Genomic DNA, 18,534 nt, shown 5'->3' with positions numbered 1-18,534 from the left:
GTTCCCCATGCAATGAGCTTTCCCACCAGCACTTCCTGGGGCTGATGGATGTGCCTTGTGCTCTCACACCATTCAGCTCCAGGGGCCACACCAGGATGTGGTTTGTATACAGGAAGTTAGTACAGCAAAAAACTAAAATTGTGCTGCGCTTGTGGTGTTGTCGAAATGGGCAGGGATGGAGGCCTGAGCTCCCTAGGATCAGAGCTTGCCATACCTGGGGGAAAGAAGGGGAGAGCCCCTCACTGCAGTGGAGGCAGGACCTTCCAAGTTGACAGAAGCTGGACAAAGTAGCAAATGGTTAAAAAAGTGTAAATGGCTATTGACCAACTGATGGGCCTCCAGGTTTTAAGCCAGCTTCTGTGCTTGCCAGGTAGTAGTCTGGATCTATTAGCACCAGGATGGCAGGCAAAGCTTTCATTTAGAGATGGTGGCTGAGATGGCATGGCAGAGGATTCTGAAAGCCTTGGCAGCTTGAGTGGTCTGGAGCAGTAAGGGTGAGTTGGAAAGGCAAGTCCTTGCTTGTGGTGTGGATTGTTTATCTGAGTTCTGATCCTATTTCCCCAAGCATTTTATCAGGTGTCAGGGTCAGGAGGAATGGGGACCTAGATAGCTTTAATTGTTAGATCTTAGTTTTTATCTGTGACTCAGAAACTATGAGTAGGTTTTGATCACTGCAGGGTAACAATGTTCACTTGGTTCTCCGGGTGCACCCAAAATGCAAAAGATGGGCTCCCATCAGTTCCAGAGCTCGTGGGCAGCCCTTCATGAGGATGGTAGAGAAAGTCTTTCTGGATGAATGCTTTAGGGAGCACATTGTACTGGATTCTGAAATGTAAGGGGTCATCTGCATATATCTTCCTCTCCTCTGAGAGTGATAATGAGATATATGAGTACATGACAGAGGCCTTTGAGCTTTCATTTGTGGCTACTGATTGTTCCCACCTTTCACAGGGTAACGTGAGCTCTGGAGAGACATGGGATTTACAAGCATGGTAGAGGTCAGGCAGCAAGACATTGCTGTTTGGAGGAGGGATGCTATATCTCCTTACAGATTTAAATGCACACACTGCTCCTGGAAAGCCATTATGTAAGTCTTGAATACTGAAATAAGGAAATAATTATAATAAAGCAAACAGTTTCCTGGAAATTAAGGTGCATTGTGGACCTTTATCTGAAATTGTGCAGAATATCATAATTCTGATGATCCAACTGAAGACGTCTTCTAATTGCAGTGCCAATGGCACTGCTACCACCGAATAAAAGCTCAGCTCCTCTGAGCTCAAGGAATACACAGTCCTTTAAGATGGAGTGTTTATTTCAGCAATTCAAGGATGAAAAGCATTCTAGGGAACATTTGAAAGAAATCTTTGTGTGCTGCTGCAAAAATGATACAGATTAAACCAATTGAAAAAAAAATCCTAACTTTGCCCTGCAAAAGAAATTTAAATTTTTAAGTAAAAAAACTGATCTGGAGCAGTAAGTGATCAAGTCCCCTCTTGTATGGTTGTGTGGTTCCAACATGGTGTCATGTTCTCCCTCTATTACGGCTGGAGAAAACTTTGGAAGCTCATTTAGACTAGGTGCAAGTGGAGCACGTTACCATCCACTGTTGCCAAGGCAGCATTGCTGCTGGTAGCTGGGCACAAACTCTCAGGCAGCTGTGGAAATGACTGATCAGATGGGTGGACCCTGCCAGTAATCTATAACCTTATATAGATTTATGTACACCTTTATAAATCATTACCATCTTATCTTAGTTACAGGCTGATGTCTTCAGTCTGGGAACACAAGGGTTTCCCTTTTAACTGTATAGGAATGTTGAACAGAGGATTGCAGAAGGTTAAGCATCATAGAGACCAAGACTTTATTTTTAACACAAAGCATTGTTGTAAATCTCCTGAAAATTCACTTGACACTCGACGTGCCGCAGGTTTTCGGAGGTGTGAGCGCATTAATCACAGGTAAGGAGATGGAGTTGCACTTTACAGCAGAAGGAGGGAACTGGTATCTGAAGATCAAAGCGTGGCTCGTGCTTCCCCAGCACAAACAGCAGTCCCTTATCTGTCCTTATATGAGAAGTATAAATTAATCAAGTTTACAAGGTAGAGTTGAACCCTGATTGAACAAGTTTGCCTTGACAAGAGCCAATAAATGGAAGAGCCACAAAACTAGATGGGAAGCTAATTTCAGTCCATGGAATTTGTCACTCTGCTTTTTGAGAAGGAAAATGCATTATATTCCAGAAATGTAGCAAACATGTGCTGTTTTGGTTTTACAGTGCTGTGGTATATTTGTATATCCAAACCAGGCCTTTGCTACCAAATCTCTGAATGCTGGGGCTATTCGGTCATGCTGTTATATTTTCTAAATAAGCAATCAGCTAATTAAATTCTTTGGTAAAAATTCACATGTCTTTTGCTGTGTCTCACAGCTTCCCCTACAGCAGCAGTTAAAAGCTGTAGTTGCTTTATTCTCCTGTTTTGTTTGCATGGAGCACTCTAGTTACTATCAAAGGAGCAAAGTTCAGAGAGATCACAGTGCAAAACTCAAGAGCTAAAAATAAAGAACAGGTTAAATGCTCAACAGAAAATTGGGCACAATAACCACTGAAGTCAAACGCAGCTCAGCTCCAGCTCTTGCCTACGTCTGCCTGCAGGAACTCTTGTATCAGGCTTAGTGGCCATAAATTGTACAGTCAAATTTGAATTTAATAAACCTTCAGGAATATGTTTCACAAAACTTTGACTAAACACATCCTCCCATGCTGTTTCGGCAGCTGTTTCCTGTGTCTCCCAACCCTACAAAAGCACCCTGAGTAAGGTGTCTGGCTGCTCGGACTCAGCAACTTAGCCATAAATCCCTAGCTGTCATTCCTGTGCTGAAAGCTGTCATGGGGCTGCTGGAGGAAAAATTATCCCCAGCTTCAGCTGTGCCTTCAGTCTCGACATATTCTCCTTACCTGGCATGCTGTGGAAGTGAGAGGGTATTCTGGAGTGTTCACTGATGCTCCATCTGGGAATCATGATAAATAGAAAATATTTGACAACTGAAACTCAGCTTACAGCCCCTAAGTGCACCAGAGCAGCTCAGCACCTGCAGCCTCAGAAGCTGGGCTGGAAGATAAGTCAATCTTTTCATACACTATGTAAGGCTGTTAGCAGCCTCCTCATTAGGGGAGGTAGTTTAGGTAGTGAAATAAAAGCCGGGAATCCAGGCTCTAACGAACAGTGCCACAGATCCGTGGATGGGATAAACTGGGGTGGATAAATTGTAGCTACAGCATCTGGGAGCAGAGGAGGAAATAACAAATGTATGGCCGTGGACTGAACTGAGGTCTGCACTTAGATGAAACATATTCCTTAGCAATATCAGGGCTGCTGTTGTGGACTCTAAATGGGTTCCTGTGATGAGCCCGATCTTTGATGGTATTGGATTAATATCACTGCTCATTCCAGCTTATTATGTGTCCTGCAGTACCTGTCATGTCTCTCTGCCATCTACTGCAAGTAATGACTCCAGCAATTATGAAGGCTTTGTACGCCTGCAGATCAGAAATACTGTCTCACAAAGGGCAGACTTTCCTCATCTCAGCACTGCAGATTCTTCCTCCACAGAGTGATTTGGCCCTTTTCGTCCCCCTTTTCCTCTGCACCCGCTAGTTTGTGAAACAGCAGAAGCTTTACAGAAAAGGAAAAAAAAAAGGAGAGACAGCTTCAACTCCTATACTTCCCATTTTTCTACCCAACCCTCCTCTTTCTCTCTGGAGACAGAAGAGTTTGGTATCAAACATGCGAGTTCTGCTTCACCCAGGGTCTGATCAAAAATGCACTAAAATCAATGGAAAAATTCCTGTGGATTTTGCTGTTCTCTAGATTATTTCCAGCCCCCCTCTGGCTACAGCCCTTTGACTGTACGGGCATGCAGGGCGGCTGTGGGAGCTCAGAGGGGAGGATTTTCAGCAAAGCAGCCCACAAAAGGGAGTCTCATATCCCTTTGCAAAGCATGAGGCTCTTGAGGTTTCCACTTGCTCCAAATCTGCAATTCATCTGCTTTCCCTTGCTCTACTCACACTGTAACCCACCACCAGCCAGGCACTGTGCTGAGTGCAAGGCAGTTGAGAAAAAGTTTTTTTGCTGCTGTTTTTTTCTCTCATCTTTGGTTGTTGCTCCCTGGTCCCCCCCAACCCTCCTTGCCTCAAGCCCACCCATCCCAGAGCACCAGTGATCCACTGCCTCACTTCCAGCACACCCTCCATCTCTGCTGACACCTGAGATGGCTGTTGGGTTTCTGCTCCCAAACGTGATTGTGAAATCCAAATTAGAGCTTGCTTTGCCATCCTGTCCAGCTGCACCTCCCATTGTCCCTGAAGCAGTGCCACTTTGTTGACTGCATCTTCACAAAATGATGTTGAAACCAGACGTGGAAACAGAACAACCAGGGCACATGGGAATGCTCTGCTCAGACAGAAAGTATTGGAGGTAACACTTTGCATTTGACACAGATGGCTTCAGCATGGGAACTTTGGTTTGGCAAAAATATGGAAATAATAATAGCATTTTTGATCTTCAAAGGGCTCTTCATTCACTAACTAAGGAGTGTAATGTTCAGCTTTACAAATTGGTCATACTCTGAAAATACATTTGGTAGCAAAGACAAAGGGTCAAGCTTTCTGCTACTTTAATGCCTTTGAAATGTCGGTGCCAATTTCGTGGTGTGAAAATTAAGGACCAAAGTCCATTGTAAGGGTATAACGTCCTGTTTAGTCAATGGGAATTTCATGCCTGTTAATGAGAGCAGAATCAGATCCTAATTAATTTCAGGCTCGATACATATATTCTTCCATTTTAATACACGATTACTGGCAACATCTGCCCTCACATGTGAACAGACTTGAGCTTTGAAATATATGAATTGGATATTGGTCCTAATATGAGACTTAATATTTCTCACGGTTTCTGTGGGATCCTTTGCCTAGAGAGAGAGAATGAGCCAGAAGAAACCAGCCAGTGCCAGCTGTACAATGCACAACAAGTGTGTGTTTATGTGCACACCCCCCAACACACACAGAGGCTCAGCTGTAGCTTTGCAGACGCCCTAAGATAGCCAGGAATTAACCTGGGATGTCATGTCCATAGTTTGTCCATGGAGTCAGGAGTCTAAAAACAAGCTGCACCAGCTCTGCTGCTGATGTGTAGATGATGTGGCCATGTCTCCACTCATCCCAGCCAGGATTATAAGAAGTGTCCCACCCCAAAAACAGCGGGAAAAGGGCAGGGGCTTTCTCCAGGAGCAAGACCTGAATCCCAGCCTTGCAACGTAAATATGAATCAAAGTGGTTTTAAAGTAAAAAAATTATTCAGGATTGAATAATTCATATTTGCAAAGCACAAGGTCCCTGCTTGGAATCATCAGAGCAAGGTAAAGGCTGGGCTGTGGCAGGCAGATCCTAGAATGGCTGTATTTAAAAGCTGCAGACACTGATTCCCAGTTCTCTTGGGTATGAGACAGATCAGCATTGTGTTTGTGTTTTCAAGATTAAGTATCTCAAATCATAAATGTCAATAGAATTATGAAGCACATTGAAAGCTTCCAAGTTCTTTAAAATTAAATAACAACCCTGTAATGCAGCCAAGCTGAGTATTGCTCAGATCCATTCGACCCTTACAGGAGGCAAAGGAGGCTTTCAATTTCTTTGTTCAATCACTTCATTAAATTCCAATTCCTCTTAAAAGCTTGGCAGTCCTAATTCTCTCCCACTTATTTCTGATACAAGTCCCCTTTGCCTACACTCAGATTTCTCATGCTTTCTATGCTTATTCACCTTCCTATATGCCCAAGCCTCACCAAGCCTCAAGGCAGTGCTCTAGTAAGGACAGTTAAAGGCATTTTTGCTAGAAATTTACTTGTCCTGTGTAGTCACTGCATTAGGCTGTGATGTGTCTGTGTGCAAGCAAGAGACAAAGCTGCTCCAGCTTTTTGTGGGATTTGTGATGGGAAGTGTGCTGCATGCTGCTAGCCAGCAATGCCTTTGGGGGAGATGAAAGTGTGTTGGCCAGCCCTGGTCCTCAGCAATGTACCCTCTTAATGTGGAAAGAACCCAAACTGAGAGTCAGAGCAGTCATGTCAGTGGAGTTACATGATGGAGATAAAAGCTCTGACCTCAAGAACATCACTATTGCACAAGAGGCAAAGCAGGGCTGAGCCAAGAAATGGCCTGTAAAATCCCAGCTCTGCTACCTGGCAAATGTCCCTGACACCTTGGTCAGACACTTGTAATGTGGTTTTAGCCTGTGAGAAACACCACTGCAAGGATCTGTGGGCATTCCAGTACCTGGATGTAGCTCTAAGCCCATGGCAGGTACATTTTTTCCTGTGTGTTTCCCTCTGAGGACAGGATTGGTATCACCATACTCAGTGGTAACAGGGAAATACAACGAAGAGGCTGCAGCTCAGTCTGAGCTTGCACTTTCATGCTTGGGGTTCATTAGCTTTCCTCTGCCAGGTACTCAGGGACAGGCAACAGCAGAAGATGCTGTAGGATAGAGCCACAAGAAATAAACCGTAAGTCCCAAAAGATGCCATTTTTCTATTTCTAAAAGAAGTTCTATTCACCGCTGAAGTTGCCTTATACTTTGACTTGCACTTACAGCAGCCAGAAGAAGTAGTGGGCTTTATAGCCTCTGATGTTTTCTCATTTCTGCTGGGCCATCCCACCATCACAACTGTGGTGCCTGGGCTTAATTTCTTTTATAATCTCTTTGCTGAGATTTTCTGTCTTGGGGGATCTTGCTTAGGCTGGATGAATTACTCAAATATTCTTGGTCCAGCTCCAATTCTGACTTTAATTTATCTCTAGCTGTTAGGGTTTCTGACTGGAAAAACCTACCCTATAGATTAGTGAATTCTTAGTGAATGAACCCCAGGAGCTGACATGCAGCAAATGAGTTGGGATCCCTGTGGGCAAGGCTCACCATTAATGCTGCTGCAGAAAGAGCTTGCCCACAGCATCTGCCTGAAGGGCTCTTGCCACCAGCAGGGATGGTCCTCTCAGGAACAAAGAGACCCCTTCAGCCCATTCCCTGAAGCAAGAGAGAGGGTCTAATTTATACAGCCCTGTCCCCATGGGCTTCCACACCACCACACCCCATCTCCATGGGGGAGAAAGGGTCAGTGCTGCACCTTGCTTTAGACACTGCTAATGAAGGAAAATCAGATGTGGAGAGGGGAAGTTTTCAAACCCTCAGTGTGCAAGGTGAGGGAAGATCTCATGCCTGCAGTACAAGAGAGTTTTCGGGCCTGGTGCTGGGTGCACACATCCTTTGCTATGCCAATCCTTGTTGATTCAGCTCTGGGTACAATTCCTGGGCAAAGACAAACATGAATGGTCTGTACAAATTGGCATGGGGGGATATATACTATTCTCCTACAGAAATCACAACAGAAATGTGATTTGTGGTTTTGTGATTTGTGCTGAGCTCACAGGTCTCTCAGTTAAGACAGGCATTACTAATGGCTTAGGACAGCAGTTTTGCAATGGCAGTGAACTCAGATACCTTGGAAAGGCTGGACATGAGGCTCGCTTGGCAAGCTGCTCTCAGGACCAGTGCTTGACCCGTGGGCTTTGTTCAGCTTATGTTTCAACATGGTACCTGGCTTTTGGTAGCTCAGTGCAAGATGCAGACCAATCAAAGTTTGTCTGTGCAAATCCCAAATGTTTTTCAAAAACTAAATCTCCATGACTTGGACACATACTGAGATGAACCTGCAGTTCCTACCAAACCTTTCACCTCTCCTCATCTGCCCTCACATCTGTGATAATTTAATTGTTTGCCAGTGCCAGACAGAAGTTAAATAGGACATCAAGGGCTCAACATACTCCTGGTACTCTTAAAACTCTATTCCACCATGCCATAGGAAAACAGATTTTGTTTATTACGTGTGGCCAACAACATACATTCCAGCAGCCAAAATTTACCCAGCAGGGGCCAATAGTGTATGCAAATCTACCTGAGTCACCACAGGATTTCAGAGAGATGATGCTTTAGTTCTCTTAGCACGTCTAGAAAAAGACCTTGTGATTCCCCTACAGGGAGATTGTGCACAAGCCATACTAACTGCTGAAAAAAGTGGTCCCAGGACTGTTCCAACTGGCTGATCTAGTGACATGAAAGTGTTGTCATTTACACACTCTGGAGAGCTTCAGGATGCAGGGAAGATGGATGGTTATTCTTCTTGTGCCTGCCTAAACAATATATTTGATCCTGTCACTTGTCCTGTGTGAACTGCCTTCTTTAGAAGTCAGTATTAATGATGCAGATCAAGTCTAGATGCTGTCACTTATCCCACTTGCTCCAACAGCCTTTGTTAAAAGAAAAAACTAGTCTTTTTGACCTTAAAAAGTGGAGGTGATGTTACTTTTGTAAAACTGTTAGGGGAGGTTCTAAGGACTAGAAAAGTGCTTCTTTGGAAGCATGTATTAGCAAATGCTACTTGATCACAGGGACACTTGTATCCTTGGGAGGAGATGTAGAAAACAGACTTGTCATCAGCTTATATTCCTCACATATTGGCATCACTTGTTCTCACAGTGAACCTTGCTCTGTGGTCTTTAAAGACCCTCTGAAAAAGCACTGCTTGACTATGCAATGGGTGTATATGTAACAGGTAGTGCTCAAGGTCCCTTACCACCTTGCCCCTCTTCATCCCACAGTCTAGCCCTACATCCTTACTACCCACATGAATTGTCTCTTCATCAGACTTCCTCAGCTGGAGCTGATGCAGAGATTTGAATTAGGCATCCTGCTCCTCAGGTGGGTAGGCTGCCCACCACATCTGTTTAGCCAGGTGTCAACTAGCTCTCTAGTGCCAGACCAAGCATCTGCTTAGTGCTGTGCCCTGCTTCCAGCAGTGGCCAGATGTGGGTGCCTGAGGAAGCCTTTGAGCATGTCAAGCATGCATTTCCTGAGAGTGCTCCTCGCCTTCAACTATCTTCAGGGATTTCCTCAATCAAACGTGCTTTCTATGTTTTAGTAACACCCAAGGTATTTCTCTTCCACGAACTTGCCTGCTCTCTTCTTAAATCCCTGTTTCAGCTGTTGACCTTGATGACTTATTTCAGCTGTTGATCCAAATTTTTTACTCCTCTCCTCTCCTCTCCTCTCCTCTCCTCTCCTCTCCTCTCCTCTCCTCTCCTCTCCTCTCCTCTCCTCTCCTCTCCTCTCCTCTCCTCTCCTCTCCTCTCCCCTCCCCTCCCCTCCTCCCCAGCTGTCATAACTTTTTCCCCACATCCTTGCCATCAGTGGTTATTGCTGTTTAACTTTACAATACCTGTGTAACTTTGAATTGTGCAGTGATTAAACATCCAGCAAATTTTTTTTAAATCTTTTTAATAGTACTATGTTGTCTTTTTTTTTTTTTAATTATTAAGTTGGAGAGTTTACAGGTTTGAGTTTGGAAGTAATCAAACAATCTGTTTAAAGTGGATGAAAAAGGTCAGTGTGATAATTTCCCTTAGGGTGGGGAAATGCTGGGACAGTGAATTGTGATTGGGAATTGTAACCTTCTCATCTCAGCAGCAACTGGAACAGTTTGCTCTCAGTCTGGTTGGCTTGCTAAATTTTAGTTCAAATACTCCATGAAGAGTGGGGTTGCCTAAATTTACAATCAACTTTGGCTACCCTGAAACAGCAGTTTTTATTTATTTATTTTTTTTTTTTTAGTTTCCAGCAAATAAATTATTCACCTGCCAAAAATACCATAAGCATCTATCACAACATAACCAGTGTCTCCTCAGTGTCTTGGAGTTTCCAGCAGACCTGGTAGTCTTACAGTGGAGGAGGTGGTGGATAAGTAATTTGTCCAGGCATGGTGTGCTTCCTGCCAGGGCATTGCTGATCGAGGCTGGGCTCCCTCCTTCTGCTTAGACCAGAGGGAATTCACTCTTCATGCAGGAACCTGGAGTCCACCATTCTCCACAGAACTAATAACAGCAAATGGGCACAGCATGCAAACAATTGGGAGGCTGAAATTTGTTTGCCAGGAGAGGTTAGCAATGAAGAGAGGTCTGTGTAAAAACAAACCTTGCTTGCAAACAAACTGTCAATGTTGAAGGCTGAAATCTCTAAAATTATTTGTAACAAATAACTTTGTCAGTTCTATGAGTCTCTGTTTAACTCTTGCACAGAGGGGAGTCACTCCTTTCCAGAGTAAACAGAGCAGCTCAGTGCACTCAGGGGTTACCAGGCTGGAAGAATGCAGTGCATTTTCTGTGAGCATTTGCTCTGACTTAAAAGCATGCTTCTCTTATCTGCGTTGACACCTCTCCTGTGTTCATGAGCTGTGAAGACTCAAAACAGTCAAGATCTACTCCTCCGAGTATCTATCAAAAGCAAAATTAAACCTCATTATTTGCAAATGGAATATTAGGTTTTAACAGGGGATCCTGTTTTTAGGAAGCCCTACCAGGTCTCTGGAACAAAGGCTATGAAGTGAGCCAGACATGGGCGTGCCAGTCTTTTGTAAATAAAAACATGCATGTACATAAGTGTGTCTAACAAGTACTCAGACAGAATTAACTGTAAGATCCATATCTTGCCAACAAATCTGTGGAGCAGATTAAGTTTGGCGCTTTTTTTTGCTTTTTTTTTTTTTTTTTTTTTAAGTAACAATGCCTCAGGCAAAAGTCTGTGTGGCTAGAGAGGAAAATCTGAAAATGGTCTATGCAAAACTTGTAGTCAGGCTTATCTGCCCCTTGTTCCTAAGCAGCAAAAGCCACCAAAGGGCCTTTTGCAAATCCTTCTCCTGATTGTTAAATTTGTGCTCATCCAGGCAGGAAACTAACTCTGCCATGGCACTTGGGTGGCCTGCTGCTACCAGAGAGGACATTTGCAAAAGAAACTGTTGGCAGTCCTTCCCTAAAAGCAGGAAAAATACCTGTATCTTCATACAAATCTGGGAGGCTGCAATCTGCCAGAGGCTGATGCATGATGAGTGCCTAGTCTGGTCAGGTAACATGTTTCTGGGCAATGTTACCCTCTCTTTAAGCATGCAGAGCAGAGGGGGAAGCTCATTCCTTCATTGCCTGCTAACCCAGTAAATTGATTTGAGGGGACATATCTAATGGTTGGTCCATTTGGAAAGGTTTAGGAAGATGGCAGCAGTAACTGTTGCTCTGTACTTGTGTCCAGTGTAACTCTGCTGCCTCTTCCCAAACCTCCCAGAAGCGTCACCAGAGGAAAACCATTGATATTATTGCTTGGGTACCCTATCTCCATGGCTCAGATGATGGGTGTGGTTCTGTTCTGCCTGGGAGATGTCTTATCTCTCTGCTCTGTAGTTTGCTGTCTGGCTTGCACAACCTTCGTGGCTTCCCTGCTCCCAGCAGTGCTCTGCATGCTGGTGGTGGCTGAAAACTTGCATTGTGTGTGTCCATGTATGTATGTGAATCAACATCCTGACACATACAAACTGGAAAAGAGGGCTCCTGCAGTTATGGAGTCCATTGATCAGAAGTTAGGGAATGCTGTGAGTGGCTGTTCATATCTAGGCTCTGCTCCCATTTGCCTCCATCTTGGGCTAAAGACCAGGCAGGGCTTCTGTGGAAAAACATAGCATTTCATTGCATGTGTGTATGTGGAAGAAAAAGTGTTGTGGAAAAGTTGATGTTTGTCAAGTCCCAAGTGTTCATAACCTTCTTGACATTCCTGCAGGGGAAGTTTTTTTGTGTGCAGTTTCCCAAATGGCAAACAACATCCCTCAAGCCAGGCCCAAGAATAGCTGCCATGACAAAGTCCTTGTTCCTCAACTTCTGTCCTTTGCTTTTGTCTTCCTCCCCCTTGCTTTCCTCTTCCCTGAGTCCCCAGTACCTGCAGTGCAGTATGTGGCAGTGGTGTTCAATCAGTGTGGGATCCCAGCATCCCTAAAAAAGGGTACTGGTTTGCTGTGGGTGTTTTGGCTCAGTGCTAGAAGGTTCCTGTGGCAAACTCAAGTGAGCAGGGGGAAGAGAAGTAAGGAAAGGAATGAGGGGGAGCAAAAGTTATTCATTTTTAGTGCTTTACCTAGAGACAAAATATCAGTGTGCAAGTCTAGAAAAAGGCATGGCGTTAGCCTGAGGGCTCTTACCTGCTGCATTTGAGATCTGCTGCAAATAATAGTCATCTCCAAGCATTTCAGGAAACTTTCAGCATTTGTTTATCATGCAAAATGTTAGGCAGGCAAAACATAGCACTAACAGCCTGAATGATCATGCCTCAAACTGCTTTTTATGCCTGTTTCTGAACCAGTGTTTATGTGCTCCAAGCAAGTGCTGTCCTCCCCCACTTTACTTTTGCTGGCTTATCAGCAGTTGAGGATCCTATCTGCTACTTGCACGCCAAAGATTTCTAATTTGGTGGTCCCAATGATGTGTGTCCATTTTTCCTGTTCCATGGAATGGCAGGGTAAGATTGCTATCAGGGCAGGAAGTTTTTTTGGAAGTCAGTGCTGGCTTGTCATGACTTAGCACCAGGGTAGTAATGGAAACCTGGTGACTAAGAAGGGCCTCAGGTCACTGCCTGTCTCCATCTGGGGTAAGGTGAGTAGGAAAGGTCAGCACTGGTGATGGTCTCTGAACCACCCCAAGGAGATGGGAGGATGCATAAAATAGGGTGGTGGGCCTGATGCAGGAGGGTTGGGAAGCTGTTCTGGAGGAGCTTCGGAGCAGGACAAATTCCTTTTTGTTCAGTGGCAGATGGTATCAGGAAAAGGCTTTTGCAGAACCTAAAATGGAGCCTGAGGACACAGAGAGATGAAATAAACAAAGCACATGGGTGGCTGTTGTCCCAAGCCAGACCAGCATCTGGACCTCCTCCTTTCCTCACCCTCTCTCATCTCGCAGCTTCCACTGCTCCTTGTTCGTAAATTCTGTCTTTTTCCACCAGGTGGTCCACAGCAGGCTCCATTAGCACCCAAATGCATCCTTTTGATTGTAGTTCCTGTTTAAAGGCTGTATCCAGGGAAGCCTGTGAATATGCCTTATCACTAGGATGCAGGTAGCACATATCTGTGCAGAAAGGGGATATGGGTGAGAAGAAACTTCACCGTGAGACATCAGAAGATCAAGGCTGTCAGAAAAAATAGTAGCATGGAAATTACTGTATTAGGGAAGTCTGGTGTCCTCTCCAGTCCAGTGTTTTACCTGATGTGAAATGCTCATGGAAACAAGTGAAAAGCCCTTGCAAAAGGTAAATGGGGATGCTTCTACATGTCCCTTATTTACATCAGTGTAATTAAGGGACATGGGGCTTGTATTGCACCTGAAACTCTCTTGGTCTTTGGTTATGCATATGAAGATTTTGTGATATGAGCCATGGGAGATATTTCCCACCCTACTGTTTCTTCAGAAAAAAAGCCCCAAGCACATTCAGCATTTCCCAGTATTTCATAGAATCATAGATTTGCAGAATCATTTAGGTAGGAAAGACCTCCAAGATCATTGAATCCATCAGTTTCTGAGGGGTTTTGTATAGATGGAAATGAATGCTGCACAGGAAGGAAGATTGCCACTCTGTCCTAATGCCCTGTGTCATCCTTTTCATGATCCCAAGGAGGAGTTGGTCCTCAAAACTAAGCACTCTGCAAGGTGACAAGCATTGGATCCCTTCACCTGAATACTTTCCATCTACACTGCTGACTCTTAGCTAATCCATGGATTGGGCTCAAAGTTTCCAACTTCCAAAAGCTGGCTTTGGGATTACTACAGGCAAATGAGTCTGTAGCACAATCACACCAGTTCCTCCAGATCCTAGGTGCAAGAATGTGGCTCTGGGCAAGGGCAGTGAGTGCCTAAGCATGGCTCAGAGCTTGACCTGTGCGCATGTGGGACTGCAGGCATCAAATGGAAATAGTGAGCCTACAGCTGAAAAGATGTGTAGGGTGAGTCCGGTGTGTGCTATGCACAGATGAATGCAACACACAGGATCTAGGGGATAGCAACAAACCTTTATTTCCACACTGATTCTGTCTGCCAAGACCCCCTAGAAGCAGACCTTAACTCTTGTCTTACTGCCCCATAGCCTGTGAACCACAGTAAACCCCTCCTTGCTCTTCTCAGGACATGGTCCATGTCCTTTTCAAGCCATGTGAGACTCCAGCTTATTTCTAGACATATGATCTCATCCATTATCTCCATTTTTTCCCATCCTTTCACTGACAGACAGTCCCCACTTTTACATGTTGAATTCTAGCTGCCTGGAAAACAATCAGCAAATAAACCTTGGAGGAAACATTAAGGAAAAAAAAATCCAACCTGTGTCTAACAATTGGGCTCTCTGCCTCCAGACAGGTGCAGGCTGCATGTGAACATCAACAATTCACTCAGCAGTGCTTTTGAAAGCAAGGAGCTGATGGCACTGGGAAGGCTGAGTGATGTGATGGGTCTGGGGCCAGGGAAGCATTGTGTGTGTATGCCAAGTAGATGGCTGAATTTTAGATGCTGCTGCTAATTTTAGTTCAGTGTGATTTGCTTCACTGAGCTCTCCTGGTGCTTTGAATGCTGTCATTCAGGCTAATCATAATTCTTTACAAGGCTTAGAAGTCCTTAAAATACCCAAAAATCTGATCTGAGCTTTTCTTTTTCCTTAAGATGCTGTTTTCCTGTGTGTTTTGACTTTATCAGGAATGCATGTTAGACCAATATCAGTAATCATGAACCTGCTGTTCCATATTCACTCCTCCTTGTGATATTCCTTAACCTATTTTACATGTAAAACATTTCATAGTATGCAGCCAAGTGTTTAAGCATTCAATTCCCTTCCTTCACCGGCCCCTCCTGTTCCTGCAGTTGGTTGCAGATCACTGCCTGGAAGTGAGCAGAGAGAGCAGGCAGCAAGGTGAGTTTTGTTCCTGTGAGAATAACCTCTTTCAAGTAATTTTTTTTCCAAGGTGACCAGTGTGCACTGATACCGTATTTCAGCAAGAAAGCATGGCAATTTCTGACAGTGCAGTCATCTGACCCTACCCTCAAACAAAGCTGGGCTTGGTCCCCAGGCAGGATTTCTGCAGAGAGAGAGGGACAGGCACAAATCCTCTTTAAATCTTGTAACTTTCCCCTGTGTTAGTCTGCTGGGCTCAGCTTCCCATGTGTTTGCAGCAGGGAGATGGTCTGCATGAAAATTGCTCAGGTGTAAAAATGAGAAGGTGGTTAAAATGTGATACAAAAATAGACCCAGGCTAATAGAGTTTCATTTAATCACCCAGTTGCCATTCAAGATCAAGTTTGTGTAGCTTATGATGAAATGTGGTTTCCAACAGACAAGTTTTCAGTGCTCTGCATAATGAAAATTGGCACTTTGCAGCAATTTCTGAACAGGTGCAACTGCAGCTGCCGTGGGAAGGCTGAGACCATCTGTTCCTCCCAGAAGATGCTGGCCCCTTCCCATGGCGCTCCTCATCCCTAGCCCCACTCTGTACATCTGGAAGCATCCATGTGCCCATGGGGCAGGCAGTGAGGAGGTTCCTCACACTGCAGTGGTCAGAAGCTGTCTTGGTTTGGAAAGACAGGTGTCTGCTAAGGAAGGCAGGAGCCTCCCCTGAAATGGAAAATGTAAACTGCACCCCACCCCCCAAATTGTTATAAATTGTAAATTAAGGGGCTCTCAGGCAAAAAATATGGGAGCAGGAAATAACAGTTCTTTAATAGGGAAGAAAATAAAAAGATAAAATTAACAATACAGTAAATCAAAACAGCACTGACAGAGTGAGAACATGACCTGACACCCTGTTGGTCAGGGCGTTGGTAACAGTCCAGTTGGAATTGTGGCTGCAGTGCTCCTGGAGTGTCAGGTGTGGTTCTTTTGGAGCAGGGATCCTGTAGAAGGGTGCAGTTTTCCTCTGACGATCCAGTGGAAGAGGCAGCTGCTGTTCCTCTGGGAAATCCAGTGGAGAGGCTGTGCTGGTGTTCCAGAAGCTCAAGATTATATCCAGGTAGGAATGCTTGGCTCCTCCCTCTGGACAGAGCATCTCACAGTGGGATGCTATAGTTCTTATCAGCCATGCAGTGACATTCAATAGCCTGTTATCAGCAGATGTCTCCCCAGAGGGAGGAGTGGTTGTGGAAGAGATGAGGAAAACTGCCTTCTTAACAGAAGACAACTGCCATACAGATGGCAAATAGAATACAATTTGCTTGGCAATCCAGGACAGAGGCAGAAATGGGGCTGGCAACCTGGGGCTGAGGTTGCATGATTCCCATGTATTCCTGAGATCTCTTACTTAAAAATCATGTGTTTTAAGTAGGAGTCAATGTACAACAGTGGCAGGAAATCTGTGCTGGCTGTCTTCTCTGCCTGCCCTGTGTCCATCCAAAGCTGACTGCTTTGCTTTGTGTTTCTGGATTCAGACTATCAGGCTCCACAAGCTCTCCTTGATTCAGATTTACATCAGAGCCATACCTAGAGAAGGCCATATCATATTAATTTTTTGTTTTCTTCTAGCAATACCTGCTCAGCATAGTGTAACCAGGGTGGAAGGAGTGCTGGACTCCTCAGGACAGGAAAGACTTGGACCTGTTGGAATGAATCCAGAAGACAGCCACGGGAATGATCCGAGGGCTGGAGCACATCTCCTGTGAGGATGGGCTGACAGAGTAGGGATTGCTCAGTCTGGACAAGAGAAGGACCTGGTGAGACCTTATAGCAGCCCTCCAGTACCTGAGGGGGTGCTTTCTGATAAGAAAGATGGGGATAAACTTTTTCACTTGGGCCAGCAGCAATAGAACAAGGGGTAATGGTTTTAATCTAAAGGAAGGTAGATTCAGACCAGATATAAAGAAGAGTTTATTACAATAAGGGCGGTAAAACAATGGAAAGATTGCCCAGAGAAGTGGTGAATGCCCTACCCCTGGAAACATCCAAGGTCAGGTTGAACAGGATTTGATTCTCCTCATAGATGTATTCCTAGCTTGTATTAACATCCAAGTTTTAAGTAAAATTGCCTGGAGATCTGGTGCACAAAGCTGGTACAATTTTCATGCAAATATGAGCCCTAGCCATCAAACTTTAACAACTACAAATTTCAAGACTGGCTCATTCATCCAAAAAATATAGGCCTTGTGGTAGAGTTCTCCCTTTACTTATGAGACTCCTCATGATGCAAATTTGTCTTTCGAGCTGGACAGAATCACTGCTTGTGTCAGCTGGGCTCCTGCCCATGTGGGGGTAGAGGGAGAGCAAGGTGAGGAACAGCATGCAGAGCAGCAAGTGGAGGCTTTGTGCAATTCCTTTGTTAATGGTGTTTCTGGGAGCTGCTCCAGGGCCGTTTCATAGCATCAGTATAATTTTACTGTTTTTTCTTGGGTTGAATTTTGATCCATGGGGCTTTATCTTTAGAAACAACCATTTCCCAGAGCAGTGTCCTCATCCTCATGATGAAAGGCTCTGCAGCACATCCTTTGGTTCTCTAAAACATGGCACTCTTCACACCTAAAGCATTTCCCAGCTGATTGATGGCAACACATTTAATGCAGTGTGTAGGTGTAAAACAATGAATATATCAAGCTGTGGAACAATATCTTTTTTCTCCTCAGGTGTGCTTATTGTGCATCGTTTTTACCTAAAACGGAGGGTGCAAACACATTTTATCGCCTGTTTGCAAAAACTCATTACTAGAGGCTAAAAAATTTACAGGCAGAACACCCTAAATCTGATGTCTTGACACACAGTATTTTTATTGTTTGCTTTACAGCCCTGACAGAGGCACAGGGAAAGCAGAGTCCTCTCTGGCCAGGCACAGGAACACTGTCAAGGTATGGATAGAAAATAAATCAGTGTGAGCTGCAGGTAGGTTGGCAGCTCCAGAGGACCTGCCTGCCTGCATCCTGCCACCAATGCTACATGGGAGGCTGATGATCATTTTTTAATCAAAAGATGGTGGAAGAAGATGGTCAGAGACAGGCTGCATGATCCAAAGATGACTGTGGCAGACAGCAGAAGGGAAAAGATAGCAGAGGAGATGCAGGGGAGGTATGGCTTTAGTGCTGACCATGGCTCTGTCCAAGGCTACATCCTCTGTCTTGTAAGCTAAGAAAATAACTTCTTATTTGCTTTTCAGCAGTTTATGGGCCAAATGTATATCTGGTGTAATCAGCTTTGGCTTCTTGGGCATAAATTTGAAAGAGGTTTCAAGCAGTTTTTCTCCTCTGTCATACTGCTTGTAAGAACAGACACAGACTTGGATCCTCATGATTGTGGAGTCTGAAGGAATGAAGTTAGTGTTGTCTGGCTAATCCAGGGCTCCTTTTAAACACTACACATCTCAGAAGTTGAATTTTATTTATGTTTGTGGGGCCTGGGCTGGGCTTAGCTTACAATCTTCTGGGTTAAGTGTCAGTATTTTTGATAAAAACTTGACTGAGTAGCTGAGAGCATTTTAACTTGTCAGGGTTTACAACAAATAAATTACTAACAGACCCATATGTGACAGGGGGTGAATCCTTCAAATTGCAATATGCACGCATAGCTAACAGCTTAATTTATATTAAACACATATTGCATTGTTAGC

At 44.4% G+C, this 18,534-nt stretch overlaps 2 long non-coding RNA genes across 2 annotated transcripts in view; one reads left to right on the top strand and one right to left on the bottom strand.

The window, feature by feature from the left end:
* The window catches only part of LOC139591217 (uncharacterized), a 75,557-nt gene extending 57,750 nt beyond the window's left edge, over window positions 1-17,807 (top strand). Inside the window, exons 2-3 of the long non-coding RNA XR_011679580.1 lie at window positions 16,470-16,657; window positions 17,719-17,807. This is a non-coding gene — a long non-coding RNA (uncharacterized lncRNA). The remainder of the gene's footprint in view (window positions 1-16,469; window positions 16,658-17,718) is intronic.
* Window positions 1,841-12,263, bottom strand: LOC139591402 (uncharacterized). Its single transcript, XR_011679635.1, has 3 exons — window positions 12,121-12,263; window positions 2,960-3,012; window positions 1,841-2,066 (listed from the first exon to the last, which is right to left on the bottom strand). It is a non-coding gene; the product is annotated as an uncharacterized lncRNA (long non-coding RNA).
* Window positions 17,808-18,534: the final 727 nt, after the last annotated feature.

Source organism: Agelaius tricolor, unplaced genomic scaffold, assembly GCF_023055355.1.
Source record: "Agelaius tricolor isolate 1412-34295 unplaced genomic scaffold, bAgeTri1.0.p SCAF_6, whole genome shotgun sequence".
Taxonomy (NCBI): Eukaryota; Metazoa; Chordata; class Aves; order Passeriformes; family Icteridae; genus Agelaius; species Agelaius tricolor.
Note: the sequence above shows the minus strand (reverse complement) of the source record. Positions and strands in the feature narration are given on the sequence as shown.